This window comes from Gekko japonicus, unplaced genomic scaffold (genome assembly GCF_001447785.1).
Source record: "Gekko japonicus isolate JY-2015 unplaced genomic scaffold, Gekko_japonicus_V1.1 scaffold1116, whole genome shotgun sequence".
In the NCBI taxonomy this organism is placed as follows: Eukaryota; Metazoa; Chordata; class Lepidosauria; order Squamata; family Gekkonidae; genus Gekko; species Gekko japonicus.
In genome coordinates, this window is record NW_015172590.1 from 598,350 (window position 1) to 614,886 (window position 16,537).

Consider the following 16,537-nt stretch of genomic DNA (forward strand, 5'->3'; position numbering starts at 1 on the left):
AAATGTCTAGACAGGAAGTTTCTTTGGGCAGAGACCTATCCCCTTGTATTGTATAACATGATAAATTAGATAAATAAAAGCAAGGAACCCACAAATACTTGCAGGGAGCATCTCATTTCCCTCCCCTATTATTTCTTCTTTCCCTTCCCTGAAAACACCCATAGCCTCTCCCCCTTTCCTACCTCCTTTTTTTCTTTCTATCCACCAGACAACCTACCTTATCTGTCCTCCTGTCTTCATCTTCCCTAGGCCCGTCCCAGTTGTGCAGTGCTGGCTGCTGAGTTGAGCCGTGCAGTGGGGAACCTGCCAGGATTTGCAGGGAGCACCTCACATTCCCCAATATCCCCCCACGCTCTTTCCTCCTCCTGGTAACCTCCACGTCCTTTCCTTTCCCTGCTTCCTTCTCTCCTTCCCATTGGCCTAACTTTTATCTGCCTCATCTTCAGCTATATTTATTTACTTCACTTATACCCTGCTCAGAATGAAGTGATGAGAGATATTCTAGACCTATTGGAGAATAGGTCTTTTTGTGAAACAAGCATGCAGCCTGCAACCACCCCTCTCCCTCCCTTCTGCTAGATTTAAAAGACCCTCCAGCTGATCGGTGGGTTATGTGGTCTTCGCTGATCAGCTAAAGCCCTTTAAATCAGACAAGAGGGGAGGGAGAGGGGTGGCCGGGCAGGTGGTGGAGCTTGGAAGCATGGTTTCCCCTGCCGGCCAGCTGGCTGGGGGGGGATTGGAGTCCCCAAAAGCAGGAGTTCCCGTGCTTGGATCTGGGGTCTGGCAACCCTAACCCTCAATGATTTTTAAGGAACTCAAATGTGAGACTGTTAATCTACTACTGTATATGTAATTTAAGAACATAAGAGAAGCCAATGCTGTATCAGGCCAATGGCTCATCCTGTCCAACACTCTGTCACACAGTGGCCCCTCTGTCACTAAAATCAGACACTATACCAGAAGAGTAGACAGTAGCAGATGTTACACCATTTTTTTTTAAAGGTTCCAGAGAGGAATCAGGAAATTACAGGTCAGTAAGTATAATGGCTGTCCCAGGCAAATTAGAAGAAACTGTAATCAAAGGTAGAACGTGTTGGGGGCTACACATGTATAATGGAGAAAGTGGATAGAGAAATTTTTTTCTCCCCTCTCCCATAATGCTAGAACTCGGGGCAGGCAATGAAGTTGATGAGTAAGAGATTCAGATCAGACAAAAGGAAGTAGTTCATCACTCAATGAGTAACTAAATAGTGGAATTCATTGTCAGCAGTTGTTGCAATAGCACAAGTGCAAATGGTTTTAAAAGGGAGTTACACAGATACATGGAGGATAGGCCCATCTGTAACGACCAGCCAAGATAACGCCCTACATGGCCAGGGTCCAGCATACCTTGCCCCACATAGATCCCAAAGAGCGCTTCGGTCGGGGTTGCTACATCGCCTTGCGATCCCGGGCCCAAAAGAGGCCAGGCTTGTTGCCACTAGGGCCAGGTCCTTCTCGGTGGCGGCTCCTATCTGGTGGAACGAGCTCCCGGAGGAGATCAGGGCCCTACGGGACTTGCTGCAGTTCCGCAGGGCCTGCAAGACGGAGCTCTTCTGCCAGGCTTTTGAATAGGAGCCGCCGCCGTTACCACTACCACCAATGAGGACCGTTCTTACAGCACCGCCGGAGGCTAAGTGGCAATGAACATCAGGGGGCCACAGGAACCTTCCTGGAATGGAACCTCCTCTGGAATCGAACCTCCCCTGGAGTGGACAGGGCTTGTGCAATATGGAGAGAGGGTTTTTAGTCATGCGGGATTCTTGGGCGGGTCCCATGTATAAATTGTTTTAAATTGTTTTATTGTATTTTATCGCACGTTGTGCCTTACGGTTGTAAGCCGCCCTGAGCCCGCATGCGGGGAGGGCGGGGTATAAGTGGAAATAAAATAAATAAAATAAAATAAATAACTAAAAGGAACTTCTACATCCAGAGACAGTAATCCTTTGAATACCAGTGCTAGGAGGCAACATCAGGGTAAGCCTTGGCCTCCATGGCCTATTTGTTGGCCACTGTGTGAAACAGGATGCTGGCCTGGATGGACCACTGATCTGATCCACCTTGAGTCTCAGTGAGAAAGGCGGATTATAAAGTAAATCAAATAATGCAGCAGTTCACTTATGTTTTGTCCCTCCACAGAAACACTTACATTTCGTTAGCATCAGCAACATCATGACAACACCATACACACTGAGGGCAAAAAACCTGTCAGTGAATCCCTGCCTGAATTCCTTGCTGCGTGTGGTAATTTCAGAAGATCTTGTGACCCAAGAGTAGGGAATCATGAACTGGCCTTCTAGTTCCTCTAGCCCCAGTCCCACAGCTATGAAACCCAGGAAACAGAAATAGCGTTGACTACAAGGGTCATTTAGGAATAGCAGTAGCAGTGACAGTCATCAAATGGCAGTTGACATCCTTCGCTCCTCTGTAACAGTTTTTCTACAATAATTGCTTACAAGATCCCCAGTAAACTGAATCAATGTATGGTTTAGGTTAGAAAGACAGAATTGTTTGTTTCCTTGAAACACAGATCCAGGCAGATTTTTTAATTGGAAAATATTCTGCTTTGCTCTGGGAAGTCTGAGTATGATATGCTTCTATGCAGTGATAATCTTGTGCTGCTCTTTATATATTTTTTCTATTAATAGATTGCAGGTGCAGTTGAACACTGCCTAACTATAAATGGATCCATCTCTACCTAATGGCAGGAACCCAATGATAGTTTTCCATGTGCCACAGGCCTGGGTATTTGTGCATTCCTCTTGGAAACATGTAGCTGTTGATGTAAATCTGTTGTCACTCAATTCAGACAAGGAAGGGCTCAGAATTCCTAGAACTGACTGAATGACTGGCAGGAAGATGAGCTAATTGCACTAGAAAATAACCACATATGCTGACAGCTGTCATTTTTAGTTCTGGAAATTAATTGACCCTTTTGGAAAAGGAAGGTCAAGATGGTTCATTGTTCCTGGCACTGCAATTGGGATTTGGACCATTATGTCCAGTGCCTCATTTCACCATTTAGAGCATTTGAATCAATGACATCTCATTTTTAGGTTGCAAATTGTTTTGCAGTTTCTCTTATTCACCTCACAACAAATGTGCGAGGAAGGTCATTATTATTGCCCGTAATGTAAACATTGCCAGTCACACTGACAAATAATGACTTCGCTCAAGGCCATCCAATTAAGGGATGGCTGGTAGCACCTGAACTCAAAACTCCCCAAAATAAGGCCAGCCATCTACACAGTGAACTGTTGTCAACTGTGTTCATCATCTGGCCAGATGCAATTTCCTTCTCTGCCATAGAGCTTGCCGGCTGACATTGATCCAATCCCTCTCTCTCTCTCTCAAGAGAGCCAACATCACAAGGTTGTTTGAGGATCTGATAGGAAGGGTGAACTATGAATGCTGCTCTGAGCTCAGTGGGGGAAGTGTGGGATAAAAAGGTATTAGACGGATTGATAAAATATCACCATTCCAATTCAACAAACATTTTCATTGGTTTTCCTTGTAAATATAGTTTTATTTTATATATTTACATGAAAAAATATATATAAAAATAGGTCCAGGTGGGCAGCCATGTTGGTCTGAAGCAGGAGAACAAATTTTGATTCCAGTGGCACCTTTAAGCCCAACAACACTTTATTCATGCTATGAGCTTTCATTTGCATGCACACTTCTTCAGATACATGGTGTGCATGCACACAAAAGCTCATACCTTGAATAAACCTTTGTTGGGCTTAAAGGTGCCTTGGACTCAACATTTATATGAAAATGCAGGGGTCATTTCCTGCAGGAGCGCACAGGAGCAGAGCTCCGGCAGTAAGGAGCCCAGGGGGCGGGCACATGCAACAAGCCCCACCCTCTGCTCCCAGCAGCCCTCAGTCAGACCACAAGGAGCAAGAAGCAGCCAGGTAAGTTGCAGAGCCCACCCCCACCCCCCAGCCCACCTTCAGGTACAAGCTCTCCCTCCTCTGTGAGGGCAGATCTGCACGTCCCTCCCTCAATAGCTAGCAATCCAAAACAGTCCAGTGGAGCCTGAGCGGTGGGTGTTGCCTTCTGACATACTTTTGGGGATGTCAGGGGGTGTGGCATATGCAAATAAGTTATGCTAATAAATTATGCCAATGAGCTCCTGCACCTCTTTTTCTACAAAATGACCCTTGTGAAAATGATCGTTTCTAGTTTGGGAAGTATTAGAGTTCAGTGGAATTTTACAAAAAGTTTAAGGTGATAAGCGTTATTATGGTTAGAGAAGCCTAGTCAAGCCAAGATACTTTCTTCAGAAAAAACAGCAAGTGGGGTTACAAAAACTGTATTGAACACTTGGCTATACTGTAGGCTCGATCATTCATTTTGTCTGCAATAGACTCTTCTAGTCCACAATGGCCTCATCCTGTTACCTGACATCTTCCACCTCCATGCAAAACTCAGTTTTACATGCTGTTTTCCTCACTTGAAACAGAGCGGGGTGACAAAGCAAAGGTCAAGAGTTAGATCTGACCACATTCCAGATGGTCACTAAGGTGTTTGGTTTTCCAGATGGTTGCTAAGGAATTTGCTTAACATGAGTACAATTTTTTCTTCTCTCTTGAAGGTGGGGATGATCCAGCTCAAGGTCAAAAGTGTACAAACTCTGGATTGAAACAGGAGCATTTAAAACTCAGTTTCTAAAGTGCAGGTCATGTGGGGATTTATACTGTTCACAGTCACAAACATACTTGATAAACATCTGAATAAAAAGAGCTATCTAACCCTTCAGGGAATCTCTATGGACATCAGTTCAACTCTTATGTATATTGCCTTGCATTTATTCATGATCTTTTCTAAACAAAAGGCAATAATTATTTTTGCATAAGAGATATTTTCACTTGAAAGTGGCTTGCTAAAATACACTTGAGGTTCATAACTGTCATTTGAAATCTTCTGTTATTTCTGGCCATAACCAGAGTGGGCTGTTGTATCAGTTTGAATCAGCAGCATCTTTGCACATGCAGTTTTGGGGAAACCTAATACAAACTGGTTCAACAGTTATTTGGATCTCCTTAGCATGAACTAAACAGACCAAGTGATTGGCTTTACTCTGATTGCTGCCTTGGAACACCTAGTAAGTTCAACCAACATGTCCACAGCAGGGGTCATTTCGTAGAAAAAGAGCTAGGGGAACTCATTAGCATAACTCATTAGCATATGCCACACACCCTGACATCACCGGAAGTGTGTCATAAGGCCACACACCCCGCCCCCAACGGTCCCGGCCGCCGCCGGCATTGCAGCTCCACTGCCGAGCCCCATCAGGGGCCTGGCGGTGGACCTGCAAGGCCGGCGGGAGTGCAAGGAAGCCCCGCGAAGGCCCTCCCTGGCCCCAGGCAGGCAGGGGTGGGGAGAGGCAGGGAGGAAGCAACTTACCCTCCCTCTTCTCCTGCCTCCTCCTGGCTGAATGAGGGCCGGAAGCGGGGCGGCCGGAAGCAGGGGGAGGGGCTTCGTCATGTGCCCCGCCCCCCGTACCTCACCCGGGGAAAGTGTGATCCCCCGCACTCCCCCCCGAAATGACCTCTGGTCCACAGCAAAATTTGCAGCATCTTTACTCCTGAACAGGCAGTAGGATGTGTCTGAATTCGCTAGCCTAGTATAAAGATACTGAATTTCTGCTTGTGGCTGGTCAATTGACCTATCATTGTGCTTACTGCTCTACAGGTTCCTGCAGCTTCTCCAATTCAGGTACCTTGAAATAGGTAACACACATTTCATATTAAAGAGGGTTTGTGGTTCAGTGCTAGAAAACTTCCTTTGCACACAGAAAGTCCCAGTTCCAATTCCCAGCATCTCCATTTTAAAAGATTGTAGCAGATGATGTGAAAGACCTTGACCTGAGACCCAGGAGAACTGCTACCAGTATGAGTAGACAATACTGACCTTGATAAAAACAACGGTCTGATTCAATATAAGGAAGCTTTATGCGGACTTGAGAGTCTCAATTCCCATTGTTCATATCCAAAAGCAATGTTTATTTTTAAGTTACGTATTTTGCGGTTAGGAAACCCAAGATGTGACTGCTAAAATTATTTGCAAATATTTATAAACCATTTTAATATATATCAAAATGGCATAAAATAATTAAAGACCATAAAGCCACTTAAAATATTAAAAAATTTAAAATACTGCCATGACAGAAGCTAAAAAGAGTTTGCAGAGAACATGTTAAAAGCTCTGATTTACAAGGAGCTAGGCCAGAGTCAAAAGCCAGTTGAAAAGAAATTGTTTTTATAGTCCTCCATAAAACAATTAAAAGGTATTGGCACACATCCGCCTGAGGTGTACTCTGCAGTTGTGGTGCAACTATGGAGACGGCCCTGCTTTGAGTGGATTTCAGTCTGGCCTCTGTATAATATAATTTATCCAAGAATTTCAAATGTGTACCTATTTATCTTATAAAGGGATTAACATTTTAAAAGTAATTACTTTTTGAAAGCAAAAATATTTTCTAAAAACTCAGCACTTGTCTAACACAACTGCTAAAATGGGTACTTTACATTAGTGTCACTCACCATCCTTTCTTTAATTAAAGTTTTTTGTCAAATGCTGAGTAAATATCATCCTTTTAAATCCATTCACTTCAATGGATTTAGAAAGGAGTCACTCTTCGTAGGATTGTACTCTTAGCATACTATCATACAAACAGAGATCACTTCCTTGAGGATAAGTACAACTATTTCCAGCTTGCTGCTTCTTTATCAGCATTCATCCAGAGCCAGAAATAGCAATAGCTTCTCTGATCACACAGCACTAGAATAAACAGACAATGAACACAGATGGTTTTCCACTGGTACAGAATGGTAAGTGGCTGTCTCTAGACTCAGGGGTCATGATAATACTGGAATGCTATTTGTTGGTGTCAAGAGGGTTTACAGATTTATTTTTAACTCATAGGGAAAAAGAGCTACAGCTGCATCTAGAAAACTATTAGAAATCAGATTTCAGCTGCTGCCTTGGAGTAAAAGATCTTTGTCAAATTGGTGCATGGCCAAAAACTCTAAAATTGATACTAGTTAAATTATAAAACCAAAGATGTTTCTTTGACGGTATAGCTAAATACAACATTTTTGAAGGACTACAACACAGATTTGCAGTTTTCTGTATAAACTAGGAACTGTAGAATATGCTGTGATTTTATCAGTTCTCACATGCCAAATGTCCAGATGAAATCTTAGTGTATCCATAATCCTAAACATGTTACTTGCATATCCCAGTGACTCAAGCAAAGCATCTATCACTGATCAATCTCATGTCTGGGAAGCTATTAAAGGATCCTATCAGTTGTTAACTGCAGACCTGTCTCTCATCAAATATGCAGGTCTAGTGAATGGCTTGATCACAATTTTATCAGCCTACAGGGTTCAAAAAAGCTATGAGCATGAAATTCACTTGGCAAAATATCACACACACAATTATATATAATAATGCACAGCCACATCTAACTCAGAAGTACAAATTCCTTTTACCCTTGAAGAGGTTATTCACTTTTTTCCATGTGACTTTGGTTTGGCAGCTCATATTGCAAATAATTAATCTGTCAGCAGCTTATAAATATCTCCATCAGCAATTATCCAGAGCAGCATAAGTTATCCCTATAGTTGGAAAGAGCAGGTATTCTATTATAACAAAACCAGGGCCAGTCACCTGCTGCCAAGTAGGTATGAAATTTTGTAATGGGAACTCTAAGAGAAACAGATAAGCTCACTAAGATTGTAACAGGTAAAACCGGGAGCTTGAAAAGGGGCACAATACATGCTTCTGAACCACCAGAATCTCAAAGTTTGGGTCAATCTCAATCAGTATTGATTAGAAAACACCTAAAATGTTGAACAGGTAAAACTTTGCCAAACTGAAACAGCTCTCTAAAACAAGGTCAGATGCACAATTTTTCTCCCCTACACACAAAAATATGCAGCTATCATATTTTTGTTTTACATATGTGCAGAACACATAAATATATTTCAAGTTGTTTGAAGTCCCAAACAGACGGGTCTTTACATCCGCCCCAGGCACAGATCCCTGGCGGATTTAAAGGGAACGATCAGACAGCAACACCTGGGTAAGGTGCTGCTTTCAAGATCAGCCCGTTTAGCCCCGCCAGGGAGCCGTACTTAAAAGATACCAGTAAAAATCTGGTACTTTTGATTGTCGACGGGCCAATGGCGGACTTTCCTCCATCTGATCATTTGAGCACACAATCCTCCCGTTAGGATGGTCTGATTCCAGACCATCCTGAACAGCCACCATTTTAAAAAACTCTTAGCTATATGCGCATAAACACGTAAATGTGAAACAGCCGCAGAGCTCTGCTCAAACGTTCCGGACAATTTCATGTTTCTGAAGGGCCCGTGAAATTTATGAACTGCGTCTGCTGCTGGTGCTTTAACCATTCAATTCCGCACCTGCATGGAAAAACAAGTACACATTGAGGCGCAGATGCGCATGCGCAAACAGATTTTTTTTTAAAAAACAAACCCAACCGCATGGCTCCTTCTGGTGGACACAGTCTAGACAATCCACCGCAGAGTACACACGTGGTAAGGGGAGCTGTTTGGTCGTGGATAAAAAAGATCTGGATCAAATTAGAGCCAGGCCAATGGTGGGATTTGCTGCCCATCTGAACAGGACCTTAGATACTAAGTTAACTTGCATAATATGCAGGAAATGGTCTGCTGTACTAATGTATGGAGGAGCATTCTGTGTTTCATGTAGAAGTTCTCAGGTTCAGAGACCCACTTAAAGGATCTCAGGTAACATTTCCAGCTTGATACTCTAGAGAACTGCTGCCAGTCAGAATAGAGATAATTGAAATAGATAGACTAATGGCCTGACTTATATATCTAATTCTGAGCCTGGACTTTGGTGTGCAGGTCACTATGGTTAGGTAAAGAGTAGAAATAAGTTTGTACAACAGACCCCACAATACACACACACACACACACACGTGTCCTGGGAACAGCATTATGATCTGGAAATAAGAACCTCCTAGTGGTCCCCAGCCCGAGAGAGATCCAACTGTCCTCGGCCAGGACCCTTTCAGCCCTGGCCTCCACCTGGTGGAACTCTCTGCCTGAGGATATCTGCGCCCTATGGGGTCTGTTACTGTTCCATAGGGCTTGCAAGGCAGAGCTGTTCTGCCGAGCATTTGGCTGAGGACAGCAACTGCCTGGCACTCTCACATCCCACCCATCCCCCCACAGCTCTGCATTTTACTTAACCCAGAGGGCAAGCAGTTATTGTAAATTTATCTCCATCTTGGATTGTACTGTTTTACAGTAGTTGTTTAATTTTAATGCTGTTTAAAGTCTAGTATTGTTGTATTTTTATTGATGTAAGCCACTCTGAGCCCTGCTCACAGGGAAGGGTAGCCTAATGTCTAATTTAATAGTGTGTGTGTGTGTGTGTGTGTGTATTACCATGGTTGCCATTTTGAGGGAGTGTTCCTTCTCCTCTGGTGAGGGCAATTGTCCCTTGCAAGAGACACAAAATGGGTGAAGCAGTCTTCCCACCTCATTCACACCCTTTCTCTGCTGTAGCCAAGCACCTCCATCAGCTATCTGGCAGAGATGCTACCTGCAGCCCTTCCAAGGGCTGTCTTCCTTGTCAAGGCCACCACATGAGCTAGATAGTTGGCAGCAGCAGCACTACAAGCGGGAGGAGCAGAAACCACTCTGTGAGCCAGGCAGGTGGAAGTGCTACAGGTGGGCAGACAGGCGAGTGAGGGGGGGGGGATGGGATTCTCGTGAGTCTTACGGGCCTCCCCACTTATGTGCGTATATTCTTCTTTCCATAATGTGTGGGAAGAAACTATTGGCTAAGAATTCGATCCACTTTAAAACCAAAAAGAGAAAGACAGACTATTGAGCCCTATTATATGTAGCCCACCTCCTCATGATTATACTTGGTATGTCCAAACATCCATAGGCTTCATGAAACAGGATTTTCCTGCTTAGCCTCCTTTAGCCTTCTGAGCTCCCTACCTAGTTTTTGTTCTTGGGAGGTCAGCAGACCCCCCAGGGGACAGCATAAGTGGTAAAGTGAGGATTTTCTGTGGCAGGGGGCAGTGGCAATCACTGCCCCTTCCTCCACAGGGAGAGATTCCATTTTGTCCAAGAACAGAGGAACTGCATTCTTGGATGAAAACATCCCATTATTTTTATACAGTACATTATGTCCAAGCATAGTATGTTAATTTCTGATTGCTCACGTTAAGTAAGAAAGCAGTCGCTTTCTGGTGGTTATAGCATTGTTTGTGAAGTTCCAGTTAAGCTGCTTATTCGATCCCTAAGGGCAATGCTTGGCTGCCTGAACACAGCTGAACAATCTAGCCTGCTTGCACAGTAGAGGTCTGCATTGGGTCAAAGAAAGGCAGAACTGCTGTACTTTTAAGAGCTGTGTAAAAACCATGTACGGCGTGTGCTAGAGAAACATGCCATGGAATTCTGATCTAAGTACCCTAGAAAGTAAGTTCCAAAGCAAAACTAACTGCACCACAGAGGAGATGCACTATGTCCTGGGCTAGGCAAATTATGTAAAAAGCCATGCACTGCTTGTAAAAAAGAATTATCTTAGTTCTGGCAAGAAAATGCAGAGGTCACAAAAGTTTTCCAAAAATGTCAAACTTGCAGCAAAGCAGGAAATGAAAGCTCTTCCCTCAGAGGAACAAAAAACATAAGGTTTGTTTGTGTTTTTTTTAAAGCAAACTACTTTCACTTTAGTTGAGAAAAAGTCATCCCCTCAGCTCCGCACAGTGAAGCTCAGCGATATTCCCTAGACATCCTAACACTTTGCTGAATGTCAAATTAAAAGCAAATAATCAAATTAAAAGGAAATCACCTAATGAAAATGAAGGGACAGGGCACTTTAATCCTATTAACATATGCAAAGGCAAACCAGAAAAATAATAAAAGCATTCAAGATGTGTTTCGCTTTCAGGCTTAGGTAAAATAAAATAATAAGGAAAGGACTGACAGATGCATGTCATTGGATCTACATAAGAAAATAAGAGAAGCTGTGTACATTCAGAGGGAGGTAAGAAAGTCCCTTGCTCCATGGAATCCTAAATTTATTTTTAAATGTCATCAAAGGTCTAGAGTGATAGGTCTGTGGATGCCCTTGGCCATACTGGATCAGTCTAGAAGTCCATCTGATCTTCCATTCTGTTTCACGCAGGGGCCAAGGATAAATTGGGCTGCATCCAGCAATGTGCCAACAGAACAAAAAGGGGGGGAAATGCCAGGTGAAAGATAACTGATTGATTATACAAAGTCCCTACACATTTCGCCATGCAGGCTTCATCTGGGGGAATCTATAAAAACATATTTATTTATTTATTTATTTATTTATTTAATACAGGTAATAGAAAGACCCCTTGATAAAAGTTACTCCAAAGTTATTAAAATAGTATTAAAAATACAGGATCAAAATTAATTTTCAAAGATAGATACATATTGATCAATATACCATATGAGATAAATAAACCGTACATTGCACATGAAACAAGACAATGACAAATATAATATATGAAGTAAATACTGTCCAGAACATTGATCTAGTGCGGGAACTGTCCACAGCAATTAAATTCTTTTATGGTGGGGAATGACACATCTAATGGATTAAACTCTGATCTGGGACTTCTGACCTTGCTCAGCTAACTACTGTATGTATAAAAAACGCTGCATCATTCCCCACCATAAAAGAATTGAGCTGAGGGGCTCTAAGAATGAATCATTTTTGAGCAGCAAGCTAAAACAGCAATCAAAAAAGCCACATTGCATCTGAAAACACTGTAGGGGTGGAAATAGAAGTCTACACGATCACGATCACTGAAAGTATACCATGAGCTCATTTTTGTCAGAAGGCAACACTGCATCTAGAGGACAGTTTTGCTGTGAAGGAGACAGCAGTGTGGCGTAGTAGTTAGAGAGCTGGACTAAGCCTAGTAACACCTAGGTTCAAGTCTCTCCTCTCTATGAAATTCATTGGATAACCCTGGGCCAGTCTCTCTCTCTCTCTCTCTCTCTCTCTCTCTCTCTCTCTCTCTCTCTCATTTGCATGCCCTTCCATTTTGTTTATTACATTTGTCTCACTTCCACTTCTTCCTCCTTTTCATAGCAACCCCAAAACCAAATCAGTTCATCCTGGAGCTCACCAAACCTAATTCCCTGTATTGTGGTAGGCTCTTACATATAACAATCCTGCATCCATGATAGAGGAATGTACCATCTGTATTGGTACCAACTCAAGAACCTGAGCCAACAGCTAGTAGACTACATAAGCATTTGTACTGGATCATGAAGTCAGGTATCAGATATGATGCAAGAGGGAAGAGCCACAAGGCCACAAATAGGCCGGTAAAAATGCAGTAAACCAAAGGAGAAAAAGAAAGAAACAACAAAAGGGCAAAATGTTCACAAAATGTCAAGTCAATAAGTTCAAAGAAACAAACAAACAGCCACCACTCTGGAAATTCACAACAATGTGAAAATTTCATATACCTTAACAACATTTCTGTATATATGTAACTACCAAGGATCAGGCTGAGGTTGTTTATTTTCTTGCCCTAGGCAAATTAAAATTTCCCCATATGCAGAACAGTAGTCAATTAAATAAGGTGGGAAAGGCTTGTGATAGTAAAATTACTGTACCTTTGCAGGTAAAACATTTGATGTGAAAATGCCTGGCCTGGACTCGAAGCACTTCACCTTTACATGGTTCCCCACATTTATGGCAGTGGATGACTGGTTTCTCAGTGGAGTGATGAGGCTCCTGAGGATGGGCCACTGTAAAAAAAACCCAAAACAAACTATAATTAGATATATAAGAATTTCTTGTGGTTTCTTCCAAATGAGTAATCAAAAAGACACAGGCACAGGATCAGAATCAGAAACAAGAGAAAGTGGTTCATCAAACTGTATACTGTTTTGTTAGTCTCACACATGTGACAATTGATTCCCACTCATAATTGTTTGGCTTATCTATTGGGCTTGGAAGGAAAAGATGGCTTTAAGAGGTATGGGTGCATCATTCAGTTACGTACCAAAGGTCACAAAAATTGAGAGGATTTAACCATTTGGATTTGCCATCATCTGCAGTCATTTCCACAGCATTTTCTTCTGTACTAAAGATTCTCTGGGTATTACGTTCTCAGTGGGAAGGGTCTAGCTAATTTCCTTGACTTGCTATGTTTTTCTGTGTACAGGACTTTTAAAAAAGTGTTATAACTCTCAACTATCAGTTTTCCTGCTTTCCGATAAGGTATGATTCTGTGATGGCACACATGCTTTCCCCAGAATATGCAAAATGAAAAAAAGTCCCCAATCAAATTCAAGCAGTGGGCAATTCATTGGATCAAAGTTGATGGAAGAAATCAAAAGGCCACTTGTTCCAATCCACCTCCCACCCAGCCCTGCAAGTAAAAAGCATGCAACATTTCTCCGATTTTGAGAAACACCCAGCTGTCCTATACTAGCTGAGATAGCTGCTACTGAAACAGGCTTTGAAGGGTTGTCTTGCTGAGGGTGAAAGAGAAGAGTGCAAAAGCTGGCTTGAAACTCAACATCAAAAAAACTAAGATCATGGCATCCGGCCCCATCACTCCTTGGCAAATAGAAGGGGAAGTCATGGAAGTAGTGACAGAATTCACATTCCTGGGATCCGAGATCACTGCAGATGGTGACTGCAGCCATGAAATAAAAAGATGCCTGCTCCTTGGAAGGAAAGCTATGGCAAACCTAGACAGCATAATAAAAAGTAGAGACATCACCCTGACAACATAAGTCTGTATAGTCAAAGTGATGGTATTCCCAGTAGTAATGTATGGCTGCGAGAGCAGGACCATAAGGAAGGCCGAGCACCAAGAAATAGATGCTTTTGAATTATGGTGCTGGAGAAGACTCTTGAGAGTCCCTTCGACTGCAAGGAGATCAGATCAGTCAATCCTAAAGGAAATCAACCATGACTGTTCCCTGGAAGGCCAGATACCGAAGCTGAAGCTCAAATACTTTGGCCACCAAATGAGAAGGGAGCACTCACTGGAGAAGACCCTGATGCTGGGAATGATTGAAGGTAAAAGAAGAGGGGGACAGCAAAGGATGAGATGGTTAGACAGTGTTATCGATGCAATGAACATGAACCTGAGCAAACTCCAGAGGATGGCAGAAGACAGGAGAGCCTGGCATGATGTGGTCCATGGGGTTGTAAAGAGTTGGACTCGACTGTGCAACTAAACAACAAAAATTTAGCCACTCCACTTGGTGAAGTTTGAAGTCTACCTTCAGCCTAAGGATCCTTCCTCCAACTTAAACATGTCTTCAAATGGGTGCTTAAATTAGAAAAAGCCTCCTTAGGCTATCAGAAGGCTTCACACTTCATGGAGCTGAATGGCTGGATAACCTCAATATGTGAGCCTTATGCTGGTTATGAAAGGAGAAAACACCATGGTGGGCACGGATGCCAGCCTCCCAGTGGAACCTGGGGATCCTCAGGAACGACAACTCATCTCCGGACTACAGAGATCAGTTCCCCTGGAGAAAATGGATGCTTTTGAGGGTGGACTCTGAGACACTGTACCAAACTGAGGTTCCTGTCCTCCCCAGGCTCCATCCCTACATCTCCAGGAGTTTCCCAACCTGGATCTGGCCACCTATCCCCCCCATCCCCTGCCACTGGCCGGGGGGACCTAACCAATGCTTTCTCTAAGCTGTGGAGTCTTGTGAGCCAAAATTCTACTTTGTGAGCTACTGGCATTAAAGTTGTGAGCAAGCGATTTGGCTGCTGCATGAATTAGTTTGCTCTGGAGCCATCCTTCCTAAGCTAAGACAAAAATGTGTGAGCCGGAGGCTAAAAAAACTGTGAGCTAACTCACACTAAGTCAGCTTAGAGGGAACAGTGGACCTGACAACCCTCGGAGGGGAATAGGAGAAAAATAACTGAATGTTACAGGCAAGAACAATTGCCTGGATCCAATCTCATCAGCTAGCAGCCAATATGCCAGGGAAAACCCTAGTGACCCAGGGGAGAGGGAACTGCTGCTGTGGACTGGAGCAAAGACACTGCATGGAAAACTACTATGTGGAAGCCCTGTTGCTGCTGTGCTTTATCAGCAACCACACATGCAAGCCATACTAGCCCATCTCCATGTGGAAACAACCAAAGTCTGCTTAACTCAACTGAGACGTGGGTTGGGATGTTGGTTGGGTCATCCCCATGTCTTTACCTTTTTCAGCCCTCCCTCTCTCCATTTTCATAGCCTTCCCTTCAATTAGTTCGTTGAGTGTATTGTTCAAGAGGAATCTCTTTTACTTAAAATTGGGAAAGTGTTGTGTACATTAATAGCCTTAGCAAAAATTTACTACATGTTCTATATAAAGCATTTTATGAAATCCTAACTGCTATAAAAAATACCACCCACCCTCTCACTCACTCTATTTATGGTGCCTTGTTACTCAGTCCATATGAATATACAGAACACTGAAGCGGATGCCTACTACTAGTATTTTAATTAGAACTTGTTTCTAAATAAGAACACAGCAGTACACAGTCATCAGAGAACCCTCTAATCTGTAAGTAATGAAGCTCTATTTCTGGAGTACAGGAGTGGCTTTAGTATTATATCAGTTTTCCCCAAAAGGACCGCTGCTTTAACTGGTAACATTGTATTATATTGTATTGTATTGTATTGTATTGTATTGTAGTGTAGTGTAGTGTAGTGTAGTGTAGTGTAGTGTAGTGTAGTGTAGTGTAGTGTATGAAGACCACCCCAAGCACTAGGTAATAATTTATAAAATAATTACAAGCAACATTACCCTGTTCCCAAAAAGTAGGCTGTGTTCAAAAACAGCCTGCTCAGTTGTTGTTTGTGTGTGTATACACACACACACTGATCATTGTTAAATTAATTTTAAGCTTACTGTAGGGCTGCCAAGCCCCCAGTCAGGAGGGGGATCCTGCCTCAACTTCCTGTTGCCTGCTGCTGCTCCAAGTGGTCACGGGGAGGGGAAATGTAAGGAAGTCATCAGTGTTGTAAGCATGATGACTTCATTTCTGGGAAAACCCAGAAGCGATAGCAGTACTTCTAGGAATTGCAGAAAACCCTGTGGTAAAACCACAGAGTTTCTGGTGATTCCTAGAGCTTCTGCTGTTGCTTCCAGGTTTTCCCTGGAAGTGCTGCTGGAAGTGCTGCCTGGCAACCCTAAGGTAACCTTTATTGACAGGAATAAACTCTAAATAACTAAAGTATGGACCTCAGAACTCATGAACACCATGTGTGATAGTTATGCTTATTAGGAACCTTTTTTAAAAAAACCTCTCACCCGTTCTCCAAGGAGCTCAGAGCATCACATATGGTTCTCCCCTCCACCATTTGATGCTCATAACAGCCCTCTAAGTGTTCCTGGCACAAGATAACCCAGTAAGCCTTCAGGCAGAGTGAGGGCTTGAATATTGGTCTCATCAGTTA